Below are 27780 nucleotides of genomic sequence, written 5' to 3'. Positions count from 1 at the left end.
GTCATGCTGAGAGCTTGGCACTGATCTTTCTACACTCTTGTGTTTGGTCTCCTTTGTGATGAAGGGTGTGCATTTGTGCCACTGGAAGGGTTGGTGAAGAGTCCAGAGACTCACAACAGAGCAAATCTCTCTATTCTCTGCAGAAATCCTCATTCTTGGCTTAACAAGCTCACCAGCCAAAGGCAGTAAATCTGATCTTGCTTCAGGTTACCAAAGGGGTGAGGTGTGTAATAGTGTTGGGAAAACATCCACTTGAAAACTCACCTCTGGACCTTGTTCCATGACTACTAATACTAAATACTTCATTCTATTGGGACAGACACAAACAGTCTGACACACCCATCAGTCACCACCATGACTTCCTTGGTTTTCAGATCCCTGGACATTATGGATAAAAGTTAAGCAATATCTCTAGCAAAAGCAACCCCAGAATAATCATTAAAATCCCATGGATTAGTCAAGATAGTGAGACATGCTTTCAAATTAAGAGACACCACTTCTTCCTTTTAAAAAATGATTTTTTAATCTACCAAAAAGTAAATCTAGTGTAAAATTCATTGAATATTGTTTTAAAAACTTGAAATTCAAATATAGAATAGCCAGTTAGTGCCTAAGTTTTAGGCATACTTAAATGCCATACCTACTAAAGTTTCCTAAATCTGTATCACATAGGCTATAAAATAAAATATGTCTTTATTTGTACAAGGCAAATCAAGTCTTTCTGAATTTTCTTTAAGGCCAATTGTTTTCATATAGCTAGTATCTTACCTTATTCTCATATGTCTATTAGTCAATCCCAAACCACATTTCCTTCTTCATAGTAATCTTTTGACAAAATCCATCCTTTTGTTCTTTTCAAGGAATAAAACAGAAACTGTGACTAATTCATAAGAAAAGGGCAGTGAAAACCAAAATTATTTTAGGTTTTCATTACGTTTGTGCAATATCTCTAGCAGAGGGGGAATGGTTTTCCCGACAACTTTCTGGATGGAAAATATGAGTGGTAAAGACACCAAGCTTGTGTAGTTAAACAATTTTAAGATAGAATTTTCTTTTTCCCTTGGCAACTAAATGCTTAATTTTCATCATTCAACATATACTTTTAAATTAGGGCAGCCAGATTTGCAACATGAAAACTAAAATTTTATTACTCAGTTACACTTGTATACTGCACAAGTCATACCAAAAGAAAGAGAAAAATATTTTTAAAACAGTCTTGTACAATGAAGGCTCAGGAATCTTCCCCTGAAGTGACTATAGAAAAAAAAGTACACATTGTTTGTTGAGAGCTGAGCTAAATTTGTTCCATTAAGGCTAGTGAGATTTATTTCTCACTTCTAAGGGGATAAAGGAAGAAGAATGAACATTGTCTTTCAGAAAATTCAGAATACTGCCAAAATTCTGCCTCCCACGTTGGCATTCTGCCTTTATCTGGAAAGATAATACCTTCTATATCATAATAGCTTATGATAAAAAGAACTGTCAATAAGAGGAGGGAGGCTGCAGGGAGGGACACAGGAAAAGAACATCAAGAAGGGAAAATTTTGAGGCCAACTGACCCACGATTTGGGTCTTGGTTTGCATTTGTTTACAACAGAATTTAAAAGTCAAATAGCCCCTTTAGCCTTGCAGGGTACTTAAAAATGGCTGACCGGGAATTCCCTTGTTTTCATCAAATAATTGATGAGTGAAAATTGTATCAGCTTGGTCTTTCTGTTGTTCCTAGATGGCATAAGAAAACCTTAATATGTTAAGTCTTTCCAGTGATGAAAAACTCTGCTGTGTGGTTTTATAAAATCACTCAAATTATCAATGCTTTCGCTAATCCTTTCCCACTTGTCAAAACAAATATTTTCTAAGGAAGGCTCTATTTTTCATTAAAATATTCAACTGGATGCAAGCAAAGTAAATAATAAATCTCCAGAGTAGTCATCTACCAGATCACGCAAGCAGGAGAGATTTTTCCAGACTTGAAAGAAAAAGTACTCAGTGAATCCAAGGTAAGGAGTAAAGGGAGGCTGAGAATGAGGCAAGAATCTGATGAACCTGTTTTCTTCTCATTGTCCCACTTCCTTGTTTGCTGTTTTTCACAAATCCTATTGAATATCAAGATTTGGCTTCTTATGAATAAGATGCTTAATAGAGAAGCACGTTAGCTTTTTCAAGCCCATAAATGCCTTTTAAATGTTCACAGAATTTTACAACAATCTAATGAAAAAGTATTGAAAAACATAGTTTGTATAATTGTGTCATTTAAAAATTTTTAAACTATTACTAAAGGAGTTCAGTGCTGTTGAATACAAAATATCAATACTAAGATTGCTATTTACATTTATGAGCTAAAAGGAATCTTCAGAATTGTCTAGTCTAATTTCCTCGTTCCACATTTTTGTTTTATTTTCTCCAAGCAATGTATTTTGTTTGCTTTGGGGTTATGTTAAAGAAAATGGAAAATTTTTCAGAAACAAGGAATAGATGATATCTTTTTTAAAAAGAAAAGAAAATTAAGGAAAAGGGGGATTTGAGTGTATTGAGCAATATAGGAAAGATATTTACAGGACATAAAATCATTTCTAATAGAAAGAAGACATATAGGTTTGTCAATTTGCTGGGGTATCTTTTGGTTTTCTCTGTTTTTCTGAGTATTTTCTGAGATGGCCAGTTTTATACAGCACAGAATCAAGTGAGAATGGAACCAAAGTAATTTGCAAAGTTGAGAGATGGCTGTGACGAGTCCCCTGATCCTGGTTCCAGTCTGTCTACTGAACTCGGTATGATCCAACAGAGATTATAATTCACCTGATGCAACAAGTGAGAAACAAGGGAAAAAACTGTTAAGAGCTCTATGGTAGGAGCGATTATGGCTATCGCCTCCACTTATTTTTAGTATCCCTTCTTTTGAGTGTGTGTCTAACAACTAGTAGAAATCAAATCATCTGCTTGGATGTGACCTTAGATGCTATATTATTATAATAAGTCCAGTCTCTAACATTCTCAATAAGGAATCATACAGTGACAGAGAACTCACTATTTTGTGAGACAATCTATTTCTATAAATACCAGCCATGGTTCCTAATGCTGCTATCCAGAGTCTCAACCTGAAAATAATTTCTTTACTTCCTCCTGTCCATCTCCCACAACAACAACAAATCCCCTTTCCAGACATTGCTACATCTGTTAATGATATAACTGTTTGTCAAACTAAAAATCTCTGTGTTCCCTTCCATCTAAAAAGTATCTTGATTTACCAAGACTTGATTCCACTTTGGAATCTATAGCTTCTGTCCCTACCCAGTTTCACTGATAATACACCATCACTTCTGCTGTATACTCATTCATCGTATAGACCAGGGGTCCCCAACCCCTGGGCCATGGACTGGTACCGGTCCATGGCCTGTTAGGCTACACAGCAGGAGGTGCATAGCAGGCGAGCGAGCGAAGCTTCATCTCCTATCACTCCCATTACCTCCTGAACTCCACCTCCTGTCAGATCAGCAGTAGCATTAGATTCTCACAGGAGCATGAATCCTGCTGTGAACTGCGCATGCGAGGGATCTAAGGTTGCGCCCTCCTTATGAGAATCTAATGCCTGATGGTCTGAGGTGGAGCTGAGGCAGTGATGCTAGCGCTGGGGAGCGGCTGCAAATATAGATTATCATCAGCAGAGAGGTTTGACTGCAGAGACCATAATAAATGAATTGCTTGCAGACTCGTATCAAAACCCTATCAGTGGGGCCTCCCTGGTGGCGCAGTGGTTGAGAGTCCGCCTGCCGATGCAGGGGATACGGGTTCGTGCCCCGGTCTGGGAGGATCCCATATGCCGCGGAGCGGCTGGGCCCGTGAGCCATGGCCGCTGGGCCTGCGCATCCGGAGCCTGTGCTCCGCAACGGGAGAGGCCACAACAGTGAGAGGCCCGCATACCGCAAAAAGAAAAAAAAAAAAAAAAAAAAACCCTATCAGTGAGTGGCAAGTGAAAACAAGCTTAGGGCTCCCACTGATTCTGCATTATGGTGAGTTGTATAATTATTTCATTACATATTACAACGTAATAATAATAGAAATAAAGTGCACAATAAACGTAATGTGCTTGAATCATTCCGGAACCATCCACCCCGGTCCGTGGAAAAACTGTCTTCCATGAAACTGGTCCCTGGGGCCAAAAAGGTTGGGGACTGCTGATATAGACCAGCTCTAATACAATATGGAAGGAGATAATACAGGACATGACCATCAGGAGGGAATACTGAGGACCATCTTGGAGGCCGGCAACCACACAATGTGACAGGAAAGATGACCACTGACAATGTTAGGATCCTTGAAGAAGAGGGTATCTTTCCTGATAGGCCTAGCAAAAAAAGCTCTAGAGATAATGCTAATTGGCTCCATTTAGAGTGTGTGCCCATTCATGAACCAATAATTATGACCAGAGGAATGGACTCCTTTAACTGAGCACATCAGGGTCATCTGCCTACCTATAGCTCTTGAGGGAGAATGGTGTCATCTCCACCTAAACCACTGAATCAGAAAAGAGGGGATGCTGAACAGAAAAATTACATATGTCCTCTGTTCTACTTCACACTTGAACTGCTTTATTAGTCTTCTAAACCTCTTCACATTACCCTGACTCTTTGCCTTCTTCTTCAAATGGCACATAGCTAACAAATTAATCTTCCTAAAACTCAACTTGGATTAAGCTGTTTCTTTTATCAAAATCTTCCCTAAATGGCTCCTCACTGCTTATAAGGTTAAGTCCTTCGTCCTTAATCTGGCATTCACACTCTACAATCTGACTCCAAACTCCGTTCCTAGTGTAATCTATAATTTTTCACCTCTCTGAATAACCAATTTACTCCCTCTCCTCCTAAAATGGCTTTGACTCCATGGCCTTGTTCACATTGTTCTCATTCCTCATCTCCAAGAATGTCTTTTTCTCTCTTCTTCCCTTATTCAAAGTCTACCCATTCTTCAAGTACAACTTTTGAGTTTACTTTCATACAGCTTTCTATACTCATCCCAGCCTGAAGGAACTTCCTCTCCCTTTCTCTCTGGTGATAATATTTTTGTTGTATCATTCTTTGGCAAGTATGATGTACTGCTTTATTCTGTCATGAATTCATTCAATAAATAACACATTATCTACCTATAGCTACTTATTTAGATTGAAAACTTTAAGAAACAAAGATTATGGCTTAAATTTCTTTTCACCCCATGTAAGGCTTGGCTTGCAATTAATAAATGCTTGTTTATTTGATTTTGATTGTACACCTCTGGGTATTTATAGATATGAATGTCTTTAACCCAGTTTAGGAATTCAACTTTCTGATCAATGTACACATTAAGGAAAAATGCTGTTTCCATTGACTCTTTAATCACTATACAATGACACTCACATATTTTTTTAATTACTTCTGCACCCTAGGTTCAACAAATTCCACACTTGAGGAAAGGCTGTTCAGAAATTAGAAGGTACTCCAGTTCTAAAAAGATGTGTACTTTCAACCACATATCTGAAGAAAATGAATTGTGACTTTCCAAACTGCACTGAATTACTGAAGCAATAATCTAGATGATTTTAGCCAACAGTTAAACACTACTACTCCAAGCTATTTGTCTGCAATGATTAGATTCACCACAGTTTTAAAGATTTACACTTTTAAAGGAGGCTGTTTGGAGCAAAGCACAGTCAATGCAAATGGCTTCTAGGAAACTATTTATGAAGGAATTTGGCTATTTATGTCTTTGGCCAGAATTACTTGAGTTTTGGCTCGCAGTCTGTATTTTGCTTTCCTGGTAAAAACGTGTACTCACAGTATTCTGCCTGCAAGGATTCCTCGCCAAAAGGGAACCCACACCACTTCAGCATGAAAGGACAAGAACTCTCCCAGGTAGACTATTGGTGTGTACTTTAAATGAAAAGAACCCACCCATTTTTATATCCTTACCAAGTAGCTACTAAGACACTGTTCTAGGTACTATGGATAAACACTGTACTAAGTGTTATAGATATATAAAATCATCCAAAGGTTACTCTAGAAAGAGTGCCAACCCAAAACAGCATGCAAGATCTACGTCAGCAGTAAGGATAAAGTGTCATACATAATTAGAGAAGAGAGAGTTTTGTGTGGGCTGGGAGAACTCAAGAAAGGTCTCATAAAGAAAAGGGATCTGGGCCTCCCTGGTGGCGCAGTGGTTGAGAGTCCGCCTGCCGATGCAGGGGATACGGGTTCGTGCCCCGGTCTGGGAGGATCCCATATGCCGCGGAGCGGCTGGGCCCGTGAGCCATGGCCGCTGGGCCTGCGCATCCGGAGCCTGTGCTCCGCAACGGGAGAGGCCACAACAGTGAGAGGCCCGCATACAGCAAAAAGAAAAAAAAAAAAAAAAAAAGAAAAGGGATCTAACCAGTGGATCACTTAGTACAGGCAGGTAATTTAGTAGAAGCTCACCAGGAAATAGGACTGAAAATGACATATTCTTGACCAATAGGATGTGAAAAGAGCTTAGACAGGGGTATGCTTGGTAAAAGAAGGTAGGTAATTTGGGAATACACTAGAGAAGAGTTTTGGTAGTCTGTGTTTTGTCCTACAGACAATGGAGATTTTTGAAAGTTTCAGAGCACCAACAAAACAGTTTTAATATAAAATGAGAAATAAAAAATCACTAAAATAATTTTTGAAGAAAAAGAGATAGACAATTAAAAACAGAATCTTTTTAAACAGAAATCACAGATAGTTTAGAAAAGAATTAATAAAGCTTAAAGTCAGCTTATGAGTAGGAACTATAGAATTTAAACATTACAGTGGTTAAATCATATATAACTGAAATAATTCAGCATTTTCATTCATATTTAGTACTCTTTCCTGATTATAAAACAATCCACATTCATAGGATTATTTAGAAATTTTAACTATGTAAAAGATAACTAGAAACTCAGTAAGAAGGAAAATTATAAGTAAAAAATTTAAAACTGTTGTGATTTATAAAAGGGGTATCGGGGGCTTCCCTGGTGGCGCAGTGGTTGAGAGTCCACCTGCTGATGCAGGGGACACGGGTTCGTGCCCCAGTTCGGGAAGATCCCACATGCCGCAGAGTGGCTGGGCCCGCTGCTGAGCCTGCGCATCCGGAGCCTGTGCTCTGCAACGGGAGAGGCCACAGCACTGAGAGGCCCGAGTACCACAAAAAAAATAAATAAATAAAATAAAATAAAAGGGGTATCAAAAATTTTGCTCTGGGACTTCCCTGATGGCACAGCAGTTAAGACTCTGCACTGTCAATGCAGGGGGCCCAGGTTTGATCCCTGGTCAGGGAACTAGATCACACATGCATGCCGCAACTAAGAGTTTGCATGCCACAACTAAGGAGCCCGCATGCCGCAAGTAAGGAGCCTGCGAGCCACAACTAAGCAGCCCATCTGCTGCAACTAAGACCTGGCGCAACGAAATAAATAAATAAAATTTAAAAAAAAATTTTGCTCTAAAATTCAAGTACTTCATTATTTTGAGAACTTTACTCAAAGCCTATTCACAGATACTTTTGATATGGTTATCTCACTCTTTTAACTAGTTTATCAGTTTGTAGCACTTCAGTTGTAACAACTTAGAAAAGTTTTGCTGCTAGGTGCTGGCATATTAACAGCTTCAGAAAATTAAAGCTCACGTTGAGAGTAAAGACCAAAACAAACAACCTAGTCAAAAAGTGGGCAGAAGACCTAAATAGACATTTCTCCAAAGAAGACATACAGATGGCAAAAAAACCACATGAAAACATGCTAAACAACACTAAATATTAGAGAAATGCAAATCAAAACTACAGTGAGGTATCACCTCACATTAGTTAGAATGGGCATCATCAGAAAATCTACAAGCAATAAATGCTGGAGAGGGTGTGGAGAAAAGGTAAACCTCTTGTACTGTTGGTGGGAATGTAAATTGATACAGCCACTATGGAGAACAGTATGGAGGTTCCTTAAAAAACTAAAAATAGAATTATCATATGACCCATCAACCCTACTACTGGGCACATACCCTGAGAAAATCATAATTCAAAAAGATATATGCACCCCAATGTTCATTGCAGCACTATTTACAATAGCCAGGTCATGGAAGCAACCTAAATGCCCATCAACAGATGAATGGATAAAGAAGATGTGGTCCATATATACAATGGAATATTACTCAGCCATAAAAAGGAATGAAATTGGGTCATTTGTAGAGACGTGGATGGACCTAGAGACTGTCATACAGAGTAAAATAAGTCAGAAAGAGAAAAACAAATATCCTATATTAACGCATATATGTGGAATCTAGAAAAATGGTGCAGATGAACTGGTTTGCAAGGCAGAAACAGTGACACAGATGTAGAGAACAAATGTATGGACCCCAAGAGAGGAAGGGGGGGGGTGGGATGAATTGGGAGATTGGGATTGACATATATACACTAATATGTATAAAATAGATAACTAATGAGAACCTGCTGTATAGAACAGGGAACTCCACTTCACTGTACAGTAGAAACTAACAAAACATTGTAAAACAACTATACCCCAATAAAACAATAAAATTTTTTAAAAACATAAAAAATTTACACTCACCAGTTAGAATAATCTCAAGTATAGAAACAAACAGCTACTTGCATTTAAAATTGTTGTAATTATTACAAAGTAATTTATATTCCTAATGACCCTGAGTCATGAACAAAACTTTAAATTACATAGCATTTAATCTGTTTAAGGTCTTGAGAGATTACTATCAAAAATAATTTTCTTTACATAGAGATCAGACTTGTGATTGCCAAGGCGGAAGGGTGGCGGGGAGAGGAATTGACTGGGAATTTGGGGTTGGTAGATGCAAACTATTACATTTAGAATAGACAAACAACAAGATCCTACTGTATAGCACAAGGAACTACATCCAATATCCTGGAATAAACTATAATGGAAAAGAATGTACATATGTGTATAACTGAGTCACTGCTATACAGCAGACATTGGCACAACATTGAAAATTAACTATACTTCAATTTAAAAATTTTAAAAAAGAATAATTTTCTTTAAAACTTTTGGACCTAAAAGGGAAATTTTAAATTATTTAAATCCACAATTATTCAAAAGAAATGATAAACTGTAATAATAATAATTAGCTTGGGGGCTTCCCTGGTGGCACAATGGTTAAGAATCTGCCTGCCAATGCATGGGACACGGGTTTGAGCCCTGGTCTGGGAAGATCCCACATGCCGTGGAGCAACAAAACCCATGCGCCACAACTACTGAGCCTGTGCTCTAGAGCTCACGAGCCACAACTACTGAAGTCCATGGGCCTAGAGCCCCTGCTCTGCAACAAGAGAAGCCACCGCAGTGAGAAGCCCACACACCGCAACAAAGAGTAGCCCCCACTCGCCTCAACTAGAGAAAGCCCACATCCAGCAACGAAGACCCAACACAGCCAAAAATAAATAAATAAATAAAATTAATTTGTTTAAAAAATAATAATAATAATTAGCTTGGGAAAGTTGTCTATTATAATAGTTTTAAAACTAGAAAAACATGAAAAATTAAATAAGATAACAAAATAAATTAAAGTTGCAATTATATTCAAAGTCAATATGATCCTAATTATGACTTGTAAAAATATCTGGAATACAAGGACACAAGGCACAGCAGTCACTATTTTAACTATTTCTCAGTCAGAATGTCACCACACTTAAAAGGAGTGCTTATTATTGAATCAAAATATCTTTTGAGCAAAAAGTTAAAGCATAAATTGGAATGTTACAGGTACAAAATAATTGAGGGATATTATAAAATAATTATACCTCTTAATAAGTTTCATTCCAGCTACAAATCCAGGTTAGCAGAAGTCAAACAGGAAAAACAAGGATTTTAAAAGTTGAGTGCAAGATGAGAAATGCTAACTGAAGTATTTATGGCACTTGTTTTATGTTTTGTGGCTCTGGACATTTACTAATTTTCCCTGCCTAGACTCTTCCTCTTTCAGTGGTTCTTCATTCTGGTATTCAGCCTTTCCCAATGTAGTCTATGTGCTCTGAAGGAAGATGATCTCTTCCCCAGCTGTAGGTATGGACTCTGGATCAAACCATACCTGAAGCTCTCGCTTTCCATTTCAAAGCCAATGTGTTTCTAGTATTGCTTTGTCATTTTGAATTGATTTGTATTACCTTATAAATATATGTTTTAAATTATATCATATTTAAATAAAATTTGTATAAAATATGTCTGCATAGTTAAAATCGTATTAATGAAATGAACACTCATGCAGCAGACATCAGCTTAAGAATAAAATCCTAGTGTCTCAGAGGTCTCCTAAATGCCCTTCTTTGTTATAGTTGACTCCCCACCCCCATCCTCAGAGGTAGACACCATGCTCTATTAAGCCAGGCATTAAAGAAATTTGTGAAAAAATGTAAACAATGCCACTTTTCTCACTTTTGTTTTGGAAAATATAGTTATTTTTCATAAAAATGTTATTTACGTTATCATGTAGTTATCTATTATTGTTATATGAAATGAAATAAGTATTTATAAATAAATGTTGACCCACAGAATGTTGACAGATATAACCCACAGAAACAAAAACCCTTTGTTCTTCAAATAATTTTTAAGAGTGTAAATAGGTTCAGAGACAAAAGTATTGGAGGCATATAACAGGAATGGTATTGCTAGGCTGAATACTGTGCACATATTTTTTATCATTTTTCTTTTGGATGGATGCTGCTCTTATTAATTCATACAGTTTTTATTTTTGGATACTAATCATTTGCTTACACACTGCAAATACCATTTTGCAATGCAACTAATATTTTTCAGTCCCTCCATGGTTTCTTTTGATTATGAGGAGTTTTAATATTAGTGTAAAATGGATAAATTTTTTACTCTTTTGGTTCACATTCTTATATGTGTCTTACTTAATAAATCTACCCTCATTCAAAGGTTACAAAGATATTTTCCTATGTTTTCTTCTTTAAAGATATTTTCCTATAATTTCAAGTTTTCCTTTCAGAGTAAGTCTTTCATTTTTCCTAGACTTGATTTTTGTGGAGGAAAGTACAGTTTCCTTTTTTCAAAAAATGATGTTTTATAAATTAATGTAAACAACAGCCCACTGACATACAAGTGCTGGTACAAATCAAATTTTTCCTCTATGCCTGGGTCAGTTTCAGTGTTCTCTATTCCATTCCCTTGGTCTGTTTGCCTAACCCTGTGTTAAACAATTTTCACAGCTTTACGTTAGCCTTGATATATGAAAGAGCAAATCATCTTATATTGTTCTTCTTCTCTGGGAATTTCATGACTATTCTTGACCTCTTGCTCTTCCATGATAATTTAGAATTAATGTGTCTAGTTCCATGAAAAATCCTGATGGGACAACCATTAGAATCACATTGAAAAAACAGATATATTGGGGGAGAATTGCAATTTTAATATACTGAGTTTTTCTAGCCAAGATTATGGAAGATCTTTATGTTCATTTGGATATTCTTTAATTCCTTTTCCAATACAGTTAACGCTTTTCTCCATAAGGAGCTTGCTTATCTTTCATTAACTCTATTAGTAGGTATTTGGTGCTTGGGTTTACTATAAGAAATGGTATCTTTCCTAATTGAATTATTTAATTATTCATTGCTGCTGCATAGAAATACAATTGACTTTTGTATGTTGATGTTTTTATCTAGCTATCTTGCTAAACTCTGATTAAATCTTATACTTTATCTGTGGACTCTCGGGTTTTCTATGTAAAATTACAGTTGATCTTTGAACAACAGGGATTTGAAGAGTGCAGGTCCACTTACACATGGATTTTTTTTTCAATAAATACATACTATAATACAGCGTGATCCACAGTTGGTTAAACCTACAGATGAGGAACCATGGATACAGAGAGCTCATGTCCCACTGCGTTGAAGTGGAACCTCCACATTTAACCCCCTTGACCACCCTCTGTTGTTCAAGAGTCAACTGTATTTCATCTATGAATAATGACAATTTTGTTTCCTCCTTTTTAATCATTATACTTTTTATTTCTTCTTCTTTCCTTATTGCACAAGCTAGGACTACAGGTACAATGTTGAACAGTATTGGGAATAGAGGACATCTCTGTCCTGTTCATTATTTAAGGACATGCTTTCAACACTACATTAGGAAGTGCTGGGGGCAGGCCCAAAGGTAGGTTAAAAACGTTTCCTTTTAACCCTCCTACACTGTTGGTGGGAATATAAATTGGTGCAACCACTATGGAAAACAGTATGGAAGATCCTTAAAAAACTAAAAATAGAGCTACCATACGATCTAGCAATCCCATTCCTGAGTATATAACCAGAAGAGATGAAAATGATAATTTGAAAGGATACATCACCCCAATGTTTACAGCAGCACTATTTACAGCACACTATTTGAAGTGTCCATCAACAGATTAATGGCTAAACAAGATGTGATATATATATATATTTTCCATTGCATATATATATATATATATACTTATAATATATACATATAATATTGCATAAAAAAGAATAGAATATTGCCATTTGCAGAAACATGGATGGACCTACAGAATATCACACTAAGGGAAGTAACTCAGACAGAGAAAGACAAATATTATATGATCTCATTTATCTGTGGAATCTAAAAAATAATACAGGGACTTCCCTGGTGGTCCAGTGTCTAAGATTCTGCACTCTCAATGCAGAGGGCCCAGATTTGATCCCTGCTCAGGGAAGTAGATCCCACATGCTGAAACTAAGAGTTCTCATGCCGCAACTAAAGATCCCACATGCCGCAACTAAAGATCCTGCATGTTGCAATGAAGATCCTGCATGCCGCAACTAAGACCCGGTGCAGCCAAATAAATAAATAAATATTTAAAAAAAAAAAAAAAGAAAAAAGAAATGGAGTTAACATTTATACAAAATAGAAAGATATAAATAATACAAATGAATCTATTCACAAAACAGAAACAGATTCACAGACATAGAAAAGAAACTTATGGTTACCAAAGGGGAAAGGGAGGGAGGGATAAATTAGGAGTATGAAATTAATAGGTACACACTACTATATACAAAATACATGAGCAACAAGGATTTACTGTATCAAGGAACAATATTCAATATCTTATAATAACCTATAATGGAAAATAATCAGAAAAAAATTCTATATATAACTGAATCACTTTGCTGTATACCTGAAACTAACACAATATTGTAAATCAACTATATTTCAGGGGGTTTTTTGTTTTTAAATTTATTTATTTTATTTATTTATTTTTGGCTGTGCTGGATCTTCGCTGCTGCACGCGGGCTTTCTCTAGTTGCGGTGAGAAGGGATTCCTCTTCATTGCAGTGCACAGGCTTCCCACTGCGGTGGCGTCTCTTGTTGAGGAGCACAGGCTCTAGGCATGAGGGCTTCAATAGTTGTCGCTCGCGGGCTCTAGAGCACAGGCTCAGTAGCTGTGGTGCTAGGGCTTAGTTGTTCCACAGCATGTGGGATCTTCCCGGACCCGGGCTTGAACTCGTGCCCCCTGCATTGGCAGGCGGATTCTTAACCACGTGCCACCAGGGAAGCCCCTATACTTCAGTTTTTAAAGTTCCCTTTTATTCTGTTTGCTAAATTTTTTTTATGAACAGAGTTATGAAGAATGCTTTTTCTGCAACTATTGAGATGATCATATCATTTTCTCCTTTGAACTGTTAGTATAGTGAATTACATTACAGTAATATATTTTCTAATGTTAAATCATCTAACATCCTTGTAATAAATTTAATCATAATGTATTATCTTTTTAAAAATTTGCTATCAAGCAAATCAGTTTGCTCATTTAAAAAAATTTTTCACATTGAATTAAAAAATAAAATTGTACTGTTTTTTACTAACTTTGGTTTCAAGGTTGTGCTAACCTCATAAAACAAGTTGGGGAACATTCTTTCTCATCTGTTTTCTGGAAAAGTTTGTGTTATATTGGATTGGTCTGTTCCTTGAATGTTTGGATAACTGACCAGGAAAGCCTTCTGTGCCTGATTTTATTTGTTTTTTGTTTATGTTTTACTTTATAAAAAGATTTTAATTAAAGATTCAATTGCTCAAAAATTGTGCTAAAATCTCTTACTGTGGTGGTAAATTTTTTAAAAATCTCTTTGTGGTTCTGTCATATTATGTTTTGAGGCTACATTATTAGAGACATAAAATTTAGAATTATTTTATCTTCTTGGTGAACTGAATATTTTATCATTATGTAATAACGCTCTTTAAAGTCATTTTATCTGGTAATATAGTTAGATCATGTTTCTTTTACTTGATATTTCACAGGTACGCCTTTTGAATCCTTTATTTTTAGTTTTTCTCTGTTCTTGCAATTTACATCTGACTTATGTAAATAGCATAAATGTTTGTTTCAATCCAGTCTGAAAATTTTGCCTTTTGATTGGAAAGTTTATTCCATTCATAGTTGTGGTGATTACTGATACATTTAGACCTGTTTCTACCTTCTTATTATGTGCTATTTGTCCCATTTTTCATGCCTTTCCCTCCTTTCCCAAAGTTTCATTTTCCCTCATCCTCACCCTCAGCAGACAATTGCTTCCTATAGCACTGAGAAAAAAGAAGCAGTCAGAGGAGAACTTCCCCAAGCTCATCCACAACATCTAGCCACTTCACTGCATCTGGACTCATCTATAGCACATTTTCTTCTGTTGAGGATAAACTATTCATCCTCCTAGCAAAGGCCAAGTTTACCGTTTGTGCACTAAATCCATCCCCTCTTGCCTTCTCAGTGACCTGGCTCCAGCAACTCTCCACTCTATATTCTGCATCATCCATCTTCTACTCTCTATGGGATCATCCCCATAAGCCTATGTATACAATTTTTTTCCATCATAAAATGTTCCTGGCTCTGGACCCTGTTTTCTCCTCCAGTCACCACTCCAATTCTCTTCTTTATGTTACAGCAGAAGTCTTAAGAAGAGTTGTCTATACTTGGATTGGTCTGTTCTTTGACTTGTCTCCAGTTTCTGTTCTCCCCTTCTCTGAACCAACTCCCATGAGGTAAGTTATCAGTGACCTTCACATTTTAAATCTAGTTCTCATTTCTCATCCTACTTGATCACACAAAAGCTCTTGACACAGCTGATTACACCCCTTTCCTTGAAATATTCTTTTCACTTGGCTTTCAGGGCACTCAATGGTCCCACTTTTTCTCTTACCTCATTAGTGGCATCTTAATTTCCTTTGTCCTTTACTCCTCATCTCTCTCACCACCACACGTTGGAATGTTCCAAAGCTCAATCCTTGGAATTCTTTTCTTTTCTAACTACTCATACTCCATTGGTGAATTCGTGGTTTAAATATTTGAGATGGCAATGCGTGCTTCACAAAGGCGGGGATCTGCTTTGCCTGTTGTGTCCCCAGCCCCTTAGAGAGACACAAAAAGAACATTCAATAAATATTTGTTGAATAAATCAACAGTTTGAAAAAACACAAAAAATTAAAGTTATTAGTTACTGTTTAAAAATAAACATGAACCCTCTTAATGACATACTTCTGGAAAAGATGACTCAAAACATATAGATGCTCATAAAATGGATAAATTTACTGGAGTAGAATAATCTAGGAAACAATAGGCCCAGTATATAAATATATTGAATATTGGAAGTCTGGTAACTCCTTTATTAAATAATTGCATAATAAAAATAAGAGAAATGCCATCTTTGGCATTTTTAAGCCAATGGCCTACCTCTTACTTTTTGCCTTAACAAAGTGTATTGCAAACTTTAAAAAAGTCCTTTAAATGGTAAAAGCTTTGGTGACTTGCTTAGAGAGGTGAATACTTAATTGCTCAAAATTAATAAACAGGAAAAGAATAAAGAGATTATAGAAAGCCCGTAGATAGTATCTTTCCCAGTGTCTCTGTTTATTAAACAATTTTATTTCTTCTTTATTAAAATGTTCATTCGATTCTTTTGTCCATTTATTGGAGCCTAAACTTTTGCTTCTATTCTGAATTTGTATGAGCTATTTTAAATATTTGACATCAATCTTTTAAATTTACAGCAAACATTTCCCCTCAACTTACGTTTTATTAAAAATAAAACTTTAAATTTTAACACTTTGACCTAAATAGAATTTATTTTGGGGGTACTGTATGAAATTAAGTATTATAAAACACTTTGTTATTTATAAGCATTTTGTCAGTTCTTAAAACATTTGTATAAAAATAAATGGCAATCTCTTTTTTAGAGATAGTTGGATTTAGAGTTATAAAATTCCAACATTTTAAATGACATTTCAATTTTACTTAAGTTTGCTTTAAAATAAATGACCTAGGTTAAAAACAATGTCAAAAATAATGAAAACAGATTAAAATAGACTCCTGTTTAATATCTCTCCCACTCCTAATCTTCTCTGATCCTTTTACAGTCATAAGGGTCAAACATTTATGTTTATAAAAAGAGCAGTTGGGTTTTGTTTCTTAAAGCAAGTTTCTTTCATGGGTGTTAACAACAGGATTCGTAATGTTGATGATGACTCAATTATTCCTGGAAAATGCATCTTAAACCAGGCATCAAAAAGATGATGAAATGACATGAAACTGTGAAATAATGTCTTTGTAATTTTTTTTTTAATAATGAAACAAAGAAGGAAATTGTTGTGGAGGAACTAAGCCCATGTGCCACAACTACGGAGCCTGCGCCCTAGAGCCCACAGGCCACAACTACTGAGCCTGTGTGCCACAACTACTGAAGCCTGCGCACTTGTGCTGCAACTACTGAATGCTGACCGCCTAGAGCCCGTGCTTTGCAACAAGAGAAGCTACTGCAGTGAGAAGCCCGCGCACCGCAACGAAGAGTAACCCCCACTTGCTGCAACTAGAGAAAGCCCCCACACAGTAGCAAAGACCCAACTCAGCCAAAAATAAATAAAAATTTTAAAAAATGAAACAAAGAAGGAACTTGTCTACTGAAAAAAAAAGTATGGCTGTATTTTATTTAAAAGAGTTCGTATGAGAGGGGTATAAAGCAGATTTTTTTTTTTTTTTTTTAGGCCAAGCTGTGCTGCATGTGGTATCTTAGGTCCCCAACCAGGGATTGAACCCATGCCCCCTGCATTGGGAGCGCAAAGTCTTAACCACTGGACTTCGAGGGAAGTCCCTAAAGTGGATATTCCTGATCAAAAGAGAAAATGAGCATTTTTTTGGTCCTTAAACAAGCTTATCTATCACTGCATAACAAATTTCTGCCAAATCGACAGCTTAAAACAACTTATTTTCTATCACAGTTTTGTAAATTGACTGACTTCAGCTTGGTGATTCTCATTTTGGAGACTTTCATGCTTTTGCTCAGGTAGTTGATGGGGCTGAAGTCATCTGAAGGCTTGCCTTGGACATCCAAGATGGCTTCTTCACTCACATGATTTACGCTTTAACTGGGTAGGCTGGTCAGGCATCTGTCCCTTCCTATGGCCTCTCTATGAGCCTGGGTTGAGTTTTCTCACAGCATGGTGGTCTAAGGTAAATTTTAAGTGGCTACTTGTTTCCCCTATAACAAGAGCTCTAAGAGACTGAGGCAGAAGCTACAAGGCTTTTTTGTGATCCAGCCTTAGATATTACAAATCATCACCACTACTGTACTCTATTTGTTAAATGGGGCCAGCCCAGGAATCTTGAACAACAGTATGAATACTAGAAGGTATAATTCAAGGGAGACCATCTTTGGAGACCAGCTACCACAAGTGCTTTCTACAACATTTGACATAGAGCTAGTAAAGGTGCCCAAAAGAGCATCAAAAGAAGATGATGGGTTAAAAAAAAAGTGGAAAAAAATCAGGAATGATTCTTTAATCCTATGCAGCCAAGTGTGAATTTTCCAGTTAATTTTCCAGTTAATTTAAGTAATCACTATAATTTGTCCTTCTGACTATATTCTCTTCTGCTACTTTGGGGAATTTAACTGTGTATTCAAACTGATACCAGACAATGAGAAAAGGACAGAACAAACACCTAGAAACTCCCAACTGAATGATACCAAAGGAAAGTCTGGCCCCTTGAAAGGCACATTTCTTTTTTAAGTACTAGGTGTACATAACAACTTATCATAATATAATAGTAGGTATACTGAAAATGTCATAAAATTTTAGACCTTGAAAGCCAATCATTTTTTTTGGCCACACCATGTGGATTGCAGGATCATAGTTCCCTGACCAGGGATTGAACCCAGGCCATGGCAGTGAACGCCCCAAGTCCTAACCACTGGACCACCAGGGAATTCCTGAGAGCCAATCTTTATTTCAAAGACACTCTAACTAAGGCCAAGAGTGGTTAAGCAACTTGCTAAAGGTTTACATAAGTCATTGAAGACATTCTAACTCCTAGTCCACAAATTTGCATGCAACATGCTGCCTTTTTCACTTACCCAGTAGTATTTGAACTAAAACCTTACTAACAAGACAACTGGACTTGACTATGGTTGATCCTTATTAATTTTTAAGACTGCAAAGCGATACCTATGATGTATTAGAGAGTACAAAGTGGTGTACAGAGAGAGAAAAAAAGCCCAAGTTTATTCTAGACCAGCGATTCTCAAATTTGAGTAAAGTATGAACTCCTTTTAAAGAAAAAAGAAGGGGGAAAAACTCTCAATGTCCACGTTGTTGACTTAAATTTCTCTTTTAAAAATTACATGATTACTTTCAAATATAAAACTTTGTGTAAATTTCTTATGATTAGAACATGTATGTAACTATGAAACCAAAACAAATGTGCAAGTTTGTTAAATAATATCTAACATATATACTAGTTAATTGGTAGTAGGCACTTTACATATAGCAACTCATTTAAAACTCACGACAACTCTATTAGGTGGGCACTATTATACGCATTTAGTAGATGGGGAAATCAAGACACAACTGGTCAGTGGGGACCTGGGTTTCACAAAACGTTCACAGACAACTGAGTATGAAGAATGATATTGTTGGACAGAAATTAAATTGCTGCTTGTAATGTGAGTGTGGTACTGACTGAAACTTTGTAGATCTTCTGGTTTAACATACTTAAAATGAGCTCTCAAAAAGCTACATGGACTTCCGGGGAAGATGGCGGAAGAGTAAGACGCGGAGATCACCTTCCTCCCCACAGATACACCAGAAATACAGCTACACGTGGAACAACTCCTACAGAACACCTACTGAACGGTGGCAGAAGACCTCAGACATCCCAAAAGGCAAGAAACTCCCCACGTACCTGGGTGGGGCAAAAGAAAAAAGAATAAGCAGAGACAAAAGGATAGGGACGGGACCTGCACCTCTGGGAGGGAGCCGTGAAGGAGGAAAAGTTTCCACACAGTAGGAAGCCCCTTCGCGGGCGGAGACTGCGGGTGGCGGAGGGGGAAAGCTTCCGCGTCTCGGAGGAGAGCGCAGCAACAGGGGTACGGAAGGCAAGGTGGAGAGATTTCCGCACAGAGGATCGGTGCCGACCGGCACTTACCAGCCCGAGAGGCTTGTCTGCTCACCTGCCGGGGCGTGCGGGGCTGCGAGCTGAGGCTCAGGCTTCGGTCGGAGCGCAGGGAGAGGACGGGGGTTGGCGGCGTGAACACAGCCTGCAGGGGGTTAGTGTGCCACGGCGGGCCGGGAGGGAGTCCAGGGAAAAGTCTGGACCTGCCCAACAGGCAAGACACTTTTTCTTCCCTCTTTGTTTCCTGGTGCGTGAGGAGAAGGGATTAAGAGCGCTGCTTAAAGGAGCTCCAGAGACGGGCGCGAGTAGCGGCTAAAAGCGCGGACCCCAGAGATGGGCGTGGAACGCTGGGGCTGCTGCTGCCGCCGCCAAGAGGCCTGTGTGCGAGCGCAGGTCACTGTCCACGCCCCCGTGCAGCACGTCACTGCCGGGGTCCCGGGAACCAGGGACGGCTTCCCTGAGAGAGCGCACGCCACGCCTCGGGCTGGTGCAACGTCACGCCGGCCTCTGCCACGGCAGGCTCGCCCCGCACTCCGTGCCACCCCCCCCCCGCCCCGCGCCTGAGTGAGCCAGAGTCCCCGAAGCGGCTGCTCCTTTAACCCTGTCCTGTCTGAGCGAAGAACAGACGCCCTCCGGCGACCTACACGGAGAGGCGCGGCCAAATCCAAAGCTGAGCCCCGGGAGCTGTGAGAACAAAGAAGAGAAAGGGAAATCTCTCCCAGCAGCCTCAGAAGCAGCGGATTAAAGCTCCACAATCAACTAGATGTACCCTGCATCTGTGGAATACATGAATAGACAACAAATCATCCCAAATTGAGGAGCCAGGAGTCAGTGCTGTGCCTCTGAGGTGGGAGAGCCAACTTCAGGACACTGGTCCACAAGAGACCTCCCAGCTCCACATAATATCAAACGGCGAAAATCTTCCAGAGATCTCCATCTCAACACCAGCACCCAGCTTCACTCAACGACCAGCAAGCTACAGTGCTGGACAACCCTATGCCAAACAAGTAGGAAGAGAGAAACACAACGCCACCCATTAGCAGAGAGGCTGCCTAAAATCATAAAAAGTCCGCAGACACCCCAAAACACACCACCAGACGTGGACCTGCCCACCAGAAAGACAAGATCCAGCCTCATCCACCAGAACACACGCACTAGTCCCCTCCACCAGGAAGCCTACACAACCCACTAAACCAACCTTAGCCACTGGGGACAGACACCAAAAACAACGGGAACTACGAACCTGCAGCCTGCAAAAAGGAGACCCCAAACACAGTAACATAAGCAAAATGAGAAGACAGAAAAACACACAACAGGAGAAGGAGCAAGATAAAAACCCACCAGACCTAACAAATGAAGAGGTAATAGGCAGTCTACCTGAAAAAGAATTCAGAATAATGATGGTAAAGATGATCCAAGATTCTATTTCCCAGATCCAAAATCTTGGAAATAGAATAGACAAAATGCAAGAAACAGTTAACAAGGACCTAGAAGAACTAAAGATGAATCAAGCATCGATTAAAAACACAATAAATGAAATGAAAAATACTCTAGATGGGATCAATAGCAGAATAACTGAGGCAGAAGAACGGATAAGTGAGGTGGAAGATAAAATAGTGGAAATAACTGATGCAGAGCAAAATAAAGAAAAAAGAATGAAAAGAACAGAGGACAGTCTCAGAGACCTCTGGGACAACATTAAACGCACCAACATTCGAATTATAGGGGTTCCAGAAGAAGAAGAGAAAAAGAAAGGGACTGAGAAAATATTTGAAGAGATTATAGTTGAAAACTTCCCTAATATGGGAAAGGAAATAGTTAATCAAGTCCAGGAGGCACAGAGAGTCCCATACAGAATAAATCCAAGGAGAAATACACCAAGACACATATTAATCAAACTGTCAAAAATTAAACACAAAGAAATCATATGAAAAGCAGCAAGGCAAAAACAACAAATAACACACAAGGGAATCCCCATCAGGATAACAGCTGATCTCTCAGCAGAAACTCTACAAGCCAGAAGGGAGTGGCAGGACATAATTAAAGTGATGAAGGAGAAAAACCTGCAACCAAGATTACTCTACCCAGCAAGGATCTCATTCAGATTTGATGGAGAAATTAAAACGTTTACAGACAAGCAAAAGCTGAGAGAGTTCAGCACCACCAAACCAGCTTTACAACAAATGCTAAAGGAACTTCTCTAGGCAAGAAACACAACAGAAGGAAAAGACCTACAATAACAAACCCAAAACAATTAAGAAAATGGGAATAGGAACATACATATCAGTAATTACCTTAAATGTAAATGGACTAAATGCTCCCACCAAAAGACACAGATTGGCTGAATGGATACAAAAACAAGACCCATATATATGCTGTCTACAAGACACCCACTTCAGACCTAGAGACACATACAGACTGAAAGTAAGGGAATGGAAAAAGATATTCCATGCAAATGGAAACCAAAAGAAAGCTGGAGTAGCAAGTCTCATATCACACAAAATAGACTTTAAAATAAAGACTACTAGAAGAGACAAAGAAGGACACTACATAATGATCAAGGGATCGACCCAAGAAGAAGATATAACAATTGTAAATATTTATGCACCCAACATAGGAGCACCTCAATACATAAGGCAAATACTAACAGCCATAAAAGGAGAAATCGACAGTAACACAATCATAGTAGGGGACTTTAACACCCCACTTTCACCAATGGACAGATCATCCAAAATGAAAATAAATAAGGAAACACAAGCTTTAAATGATACATTAAACAAGATGGACTTCTTTGGTAACATTAAACAAGATGGACTTATTTGGTATTTATAGGACATTCCATCCAAAAACAACAAAATACACATTTTTCTCACGTGCTCATGGAACATTCTCCAGGATAGATCATATCTTGGGTCACAAATCAAGCCTTGGTAAATTTAAGAAAATTGAAATTGTATCAAGTATCTTTTCCGACCACAATGCTATGAGACTAGATATCAATTACAGGAAAAGAGCTGTAAAAAATACAAACACATGGAGGCTAAACAATACACTACTTAATAATGAAGTGATCACTGAAGAAATCAAAAAGGAAATTAAAAAATACCTAGAAACAAATGACAGTGGAGACACGATGACCCAAAACCTATGGGATGCAGCAAAAGCAGTTCTAAGAGGGAAGTTTATAGCAATACAATCCTACCTTAAGAAACAGGAAACATCTCGAATAAACAACCTAACCTTGCACCTAAAGCAATTAGAGAAAGAAGAACAAAAACATCCCAAAGTTAGCAGAAGGAAAGAAATCATAAAAATCAGATCAGAAATAAATGAAAAAGAAATGAATGAAACGACAGCAAAGATCAATGAAACTAAAAGCTGGTTCTTTGAGAAGATATACAAAATTGGTAAACCATTAGCCAGACTCATCAAGAAACAAAGGGAGGGCCTCCCTGGTGGCGCAAGTGGTTGAGAGTCCGCCTGCCGATGCAGGGGATACGGGTTCGTGCCCCGGTCTGGGAGGATCCCATATGCCGCGGAGCGGCTGGGCCCGTGAGCCATGGCCGCTGAGCCTGCGCGTCCAGAGCCTGCGCGTCCGGAGCCTGTGCTCCGCAACGGGGGAGGCCACAACAGTGAGAAGCCCGCATACCGCAAAAAAAAAAAAAAAAAAAAAAAAGAAACAAAGGGAGAAGACTCAAATCAACAGAATTAGAAATGAAAAAGGAGAAGCAACAACTGACACTGCAGAAATATAAAAGATCATGAGAGATTACTACAAGCAACTCTATGCCAATAAAATGGACAACCTGGAAGAAATGGACAAATTCTTAGAAATGCACAACCTGCCAAGACTGAATCAGGAAGAAATAGAAAATATGAACAGACCAATCACAAGCACTGAAATTGAAACTGTGATAAAAAATCTTCCAACAAACAAAAGCCCAGGACCAGATGGCTTCACAGGCGAATTCTATCAAGCATTTAGAGAAGAGCTAACACCTATCCTTCTCAAACTCTTCCAAAATATAGCAGAGGGAGGAACACTCCCAAACTCATTCTACGAGGCCACCATCACCTTGATACCAAAACCAGACAAGGATGTCACAAAGAAAGAAAACTACAGGCCAATATCACTGATGAACATAGATGCAAAAATCCTCAACAAAATACTAGCAAGCAGAATCCAACAGCACATTAAAAGGATCATACACCATGATCAAGTGGGGTTTATTCCAGGAATGCAAGAATTCTTCAATATATGCAAATCAATCAACGTGATACACCATATTAACAAATTGAAGGAGAAAAACCATATGATAATCTCAATAGATGCAGAGAAAGCTTTCAACAAAATTCAACACCCATTTATGATAAAAACCCTGCAGAAAGTAGGCATAGAGGGAACCTCCCTCAACATAATAAAGGCCATATATGACAAACCCACAGCCAGCATTGTCCTCAATGGTGAAAAACTGAAACCATTTCCACTAAGATCAGGAACAAGACAAGGTTGCCCACTCTCGCCACTCTTATTCAACATAGTTTTGGAAGTTTTAGCCACAGCAATCAGAGAAGAAAAGGAAATAAAAGGAATCCAAATGGGAAAAGAAGAAGTAAAGCTGTCACTGTTTGCAGATGACATGATACTATACATAGAGCATCCTAAAGATGCTACCAGAAAACTACTAGAGCTAATCAATGAATTTGGTAAAGTAGCAGGATACAAAATTAATGCACAGAAATCTCTGGCATTCCTATATACTAATGATGAAAAATCTGACAGTGAAATCAAGGAAACACTCCCATTTACCACTGCAACAAAAAGAATAAAATATCTAGGAATAAACCTACCTAAGGAGACAAAAGACCTGTATGCAGAAAATTATAAGACACTGATGAAAGAAATTAAAGATGATACAAATAGATGGAGAGATGTACCGTGTTCTTGGATTGGAAGAATCAACATTGTGAAAATGACTCTACTACCCAAAGCAATCTACAGATTCAATGCAATCCCTATCAAACTACCACTGGCATTTTTCACAGAACTAGAATAAAAAATTTCACAATTTGTATGGAAACACAAGAGACCCCAAATAGCCAAAGCAATCTTGAGAACGAAAAACGGAGCTGGAGGAATCAGGCTCCCTGACTTCAGACTATACTACAAAGCTACAGTAATCAAGACAGTATGGTACTGGCACAAAAACAGAAAGATAGATCAATGGAACAGGATAGAAAGCCCAGAGATAAACCCACGCACATATGGTCACCTTATCTTTGATAAAGGAGGCAGGAATGTACAGTGGAGAAAGGACAGTCTCTTCATTAATTGGTGCTGGGAAAACTGGACAGGAACATGTAAAAGTATGACATTAGATCACTGCCTAACACCATACACAAAAATAAGCTCAAAATGGATTAAAGACCTAAATGTAAGGCCAGACACTATCAAACTCTTAGAGGAAAACATAGGCAGAACACTCTATGACATAAATCACAGCAAGATCCTTTTTGACCCACCTGCTAGAGAAATGGAAATAAAGACAAAAATAAACACATGGGACCTAATGAAACTTAAAAGCCTTTGCACAGCAAAGGAAACCATAAACAATACCAAAAGACAACCCTCAGAATGGGAGAAAATATTTTCAAATGAAGCAACTGACAAAGGATTAATCTCCAAAATTTATAAGCAGCTCATGCAGCTCAATAACAAAAAAACAACCCAATCCAAAAATGGGCAGAAGACCTAAATAGACATTTCTCCACAGAAGATATACAGACAGCCAACAAACACATGAAAGGATGCTCAACATCTTTACTCATTAGAGAAATGCAAATCAAAACTACAATGAGATATCATCTCACACCAGTCAGAATGGCCATCATCAAAAAATCTAGAAACAATAAATGCTGGAGAGGGTGTGGAAAAAAGGGAACACTCTTGCACTGCTGGTGGGAATGTGAATTGGTACAGCCACTATGGAGAACAGTATGGAGGTTCCTTAAAAAACTACAAATAGAACTACCATATGACCCAGCAATCCCACTACTGGGCATATACCCTGTGAAAACCATAATTCAAAAAGAGTCATGTACCAAAATGTTCATAGCAGCCCTATTTACAATAGCCCGGAGATGGAAACAACCTAAGTGTCCATCATTGGATGAATGGATAAAGAAGATGTGGCACATATATACAATGGAATATTACTTAGCCATAAAAAGAAACGAAATTGAGGGCTCCCCGGTGGCGCAGTTGTTGAGAGTCCGCCTGCCAAGGCAGAGGACACGGGTTCGTGCCCCGGTCTGGGAAGATCCCACGTGCCGCGCAGCGGCTGGACCTGTGAGCCATGGCCGCTGAGCCTGCGCGTCCAGAGCCTGTGCTCTGCAACGGGAGATGCCACAGCAGTGAGAGGCCCGCGTACCGCAAAAAAAAAAAAAAAAAAAAAAGAAACGAAATTGAGCTATTTGTAATGAGGTGGATGGACCTAGACTCTGTCATACAGAGTGAAGTAAGTCAGAAAGAGAAAGACAAATACTGTATGCTAACACATATATATGGAATTTAAGAAAAAAAAAATGTCATGAAGAACATAGGGGTAAGACAGGAATAAAGACATAGACCTACTAGAGAATGGACTTGAGGATATGGGGAGGGGGAAGTGTAAGCTGGCACAAAGTGAAAGAGAGGCATGGACATATATACACTACCAAACGTAAGGTAGATAGCTAGCGGGAAGCAGCCGCATAGCACAGGGAGATCAGCTCGGTGCTTTGTGACCGCCTGTAGGGGTGGGATAGGGAGGGTGGGAAGGAGACGCAAAAGGGAGGGGATATGGGAACATATGTATATGTATAACTGATTAACTTTCTTATAAAGCAAAAAAAAAAACCTAGAAACAATAAGTGCTGGAGAGGGTGTGGAAAAAAGGGAACACTCTTGCACTCCTGCTGGGGATGTGAATTGGTACAGCCACTATGGAGAACAGTATGGAGTTTCCTTAAAAAACTACAAATAGAACTACCATATGACCCAGCAGTCCCACTACTGGGCATATACCCTGAGAAAACCATAATTCAAAAAGAGCCATGTACCAAAATGTTCATTGCAGCCCTATTTAAAATAGCCCGGAGATGGAAACAACCTAAGTGTCCATCATCGGATGAATGGATAAAGAAGATGTGGCACATATATACAATGGAATATTACTCAGCCATAAAAAGAAACGAAATTGAGCTATTTGTAATGAGGTGGATAGACCTAGAGTCTGTCATACAGAGTGAAGTAAGTCAGAAAGAGAAAGACAAATACCGTATGCTAACACATATATATGGAATTTAAGAAGAAAAAAAATGTCATGAAGAACCTGGGGGTAAGACAGGAATAAAGACACAGACCTACTAGAGAATGGACTTGAGGATATGGGGAGGGGGAAGGGTAAGCTGGGACAAAGTGAAAGAGAGGCATGGACATATATACACTACCAAACGTAAGGTAGATAGCTAGTGGGAAGCAGCCGCATAGCACAGGGAGATCAGCTCGGTGCTTTGTGACTGCCTGAAGGGGTGGGATAGGGAGGGTGGGAGGGAGACGCAAGAGGGAGGGGATATGGGAACATATGTATTTGTATAACTGATTCACTTTGTTATAAAGCAGAAACTAACACACCATTGTTAAGCAATTATACTCCAATAAAGATGTAAAAAAAAAAAAGATACATGCACCCCAATGTGCATAGCAGCATTATTTACAATTGCCAAGATATAGAAGTAACCAAAGTGTCCATTAACAGATGAATGGATAAAGAAGAAGTGGTATACACACACACACACACACACACACACACACACACACACACACACACTGGAATACTACTCAGTTATAAAAAGAATGAAGTTTTGCCATTCACAACAACATGGATGGACTTGGAGGGCATTATGCTAAGCAAAATAAGCCAGACAGAGAAAGACAAATACTGTATGATATCACCTATATGTGGAATCTAAAAAATACACAGACTGTTGAATGTAACAAAAAAGAAGCAGACTCACACATATAGAGAGCAAACTAGTGGTGATCAGTGGGGAGAAGGAAGGAAAGAGGGGCAATATAGGGGTAGGGGATTAAGAGGTACAAAATATTAGGTATAAAATAAGCTACAAGAATATACTGTACAGCACAGGGAATATAGCTGACATTTTATAATAATCACAAATGGAGTATAACCTTTAAAAATAGTGAACCACTATATTGTATACCTGTAATTTATGTAATAAAAAAAGTTTTAATTAAAATGAGCTGGATAGTGACTCATTTCTCCCATCCGTT

General features: G+C 38.4%; 1 long non-coding RNA gene across 1 annotated transcript in view; it reads right to left on the bottom strand.

Moving 5' to 3' along the window:
* Nucleotides 1-15260, bottom strand: part of LOC132496088 (uncharacterized) — a 356225-nt gene extending 340965 nt beyond the window's left edge. The window contains exon 1 of the long non-coding RNA XR_009533371.1: nucleotides 15205-15260. This is a non-coding gene — a long non-coding RNA (uncharacterized LOC132496088). The remainder of the gene's footprint in view (nucleotides 1-15204) is intronic.
* Between the last annotated feature and the right edge of the window lie 12520 nt (nucleotides 15261-27780).

Source organism: Mesoplodon densirostris, chromosome 9 (genome assembly GCF_025265405.1).
Source record: "Mesoplodon densirostris isolate mMesDen1 chromosome 9, mMesDen1 primary haplotype, whole genome shotgun sequence".
NCBI classification, from domain to species: Eukaryota; Metazoa; Chordata; class Mammalia; order Artiodactyla; family Ziphiidae; genus Mesoplodon; species Mesoplodon densirostris.
This window is presented reverse-complemented; position numbering and strand designations above follow the sequence as displayed.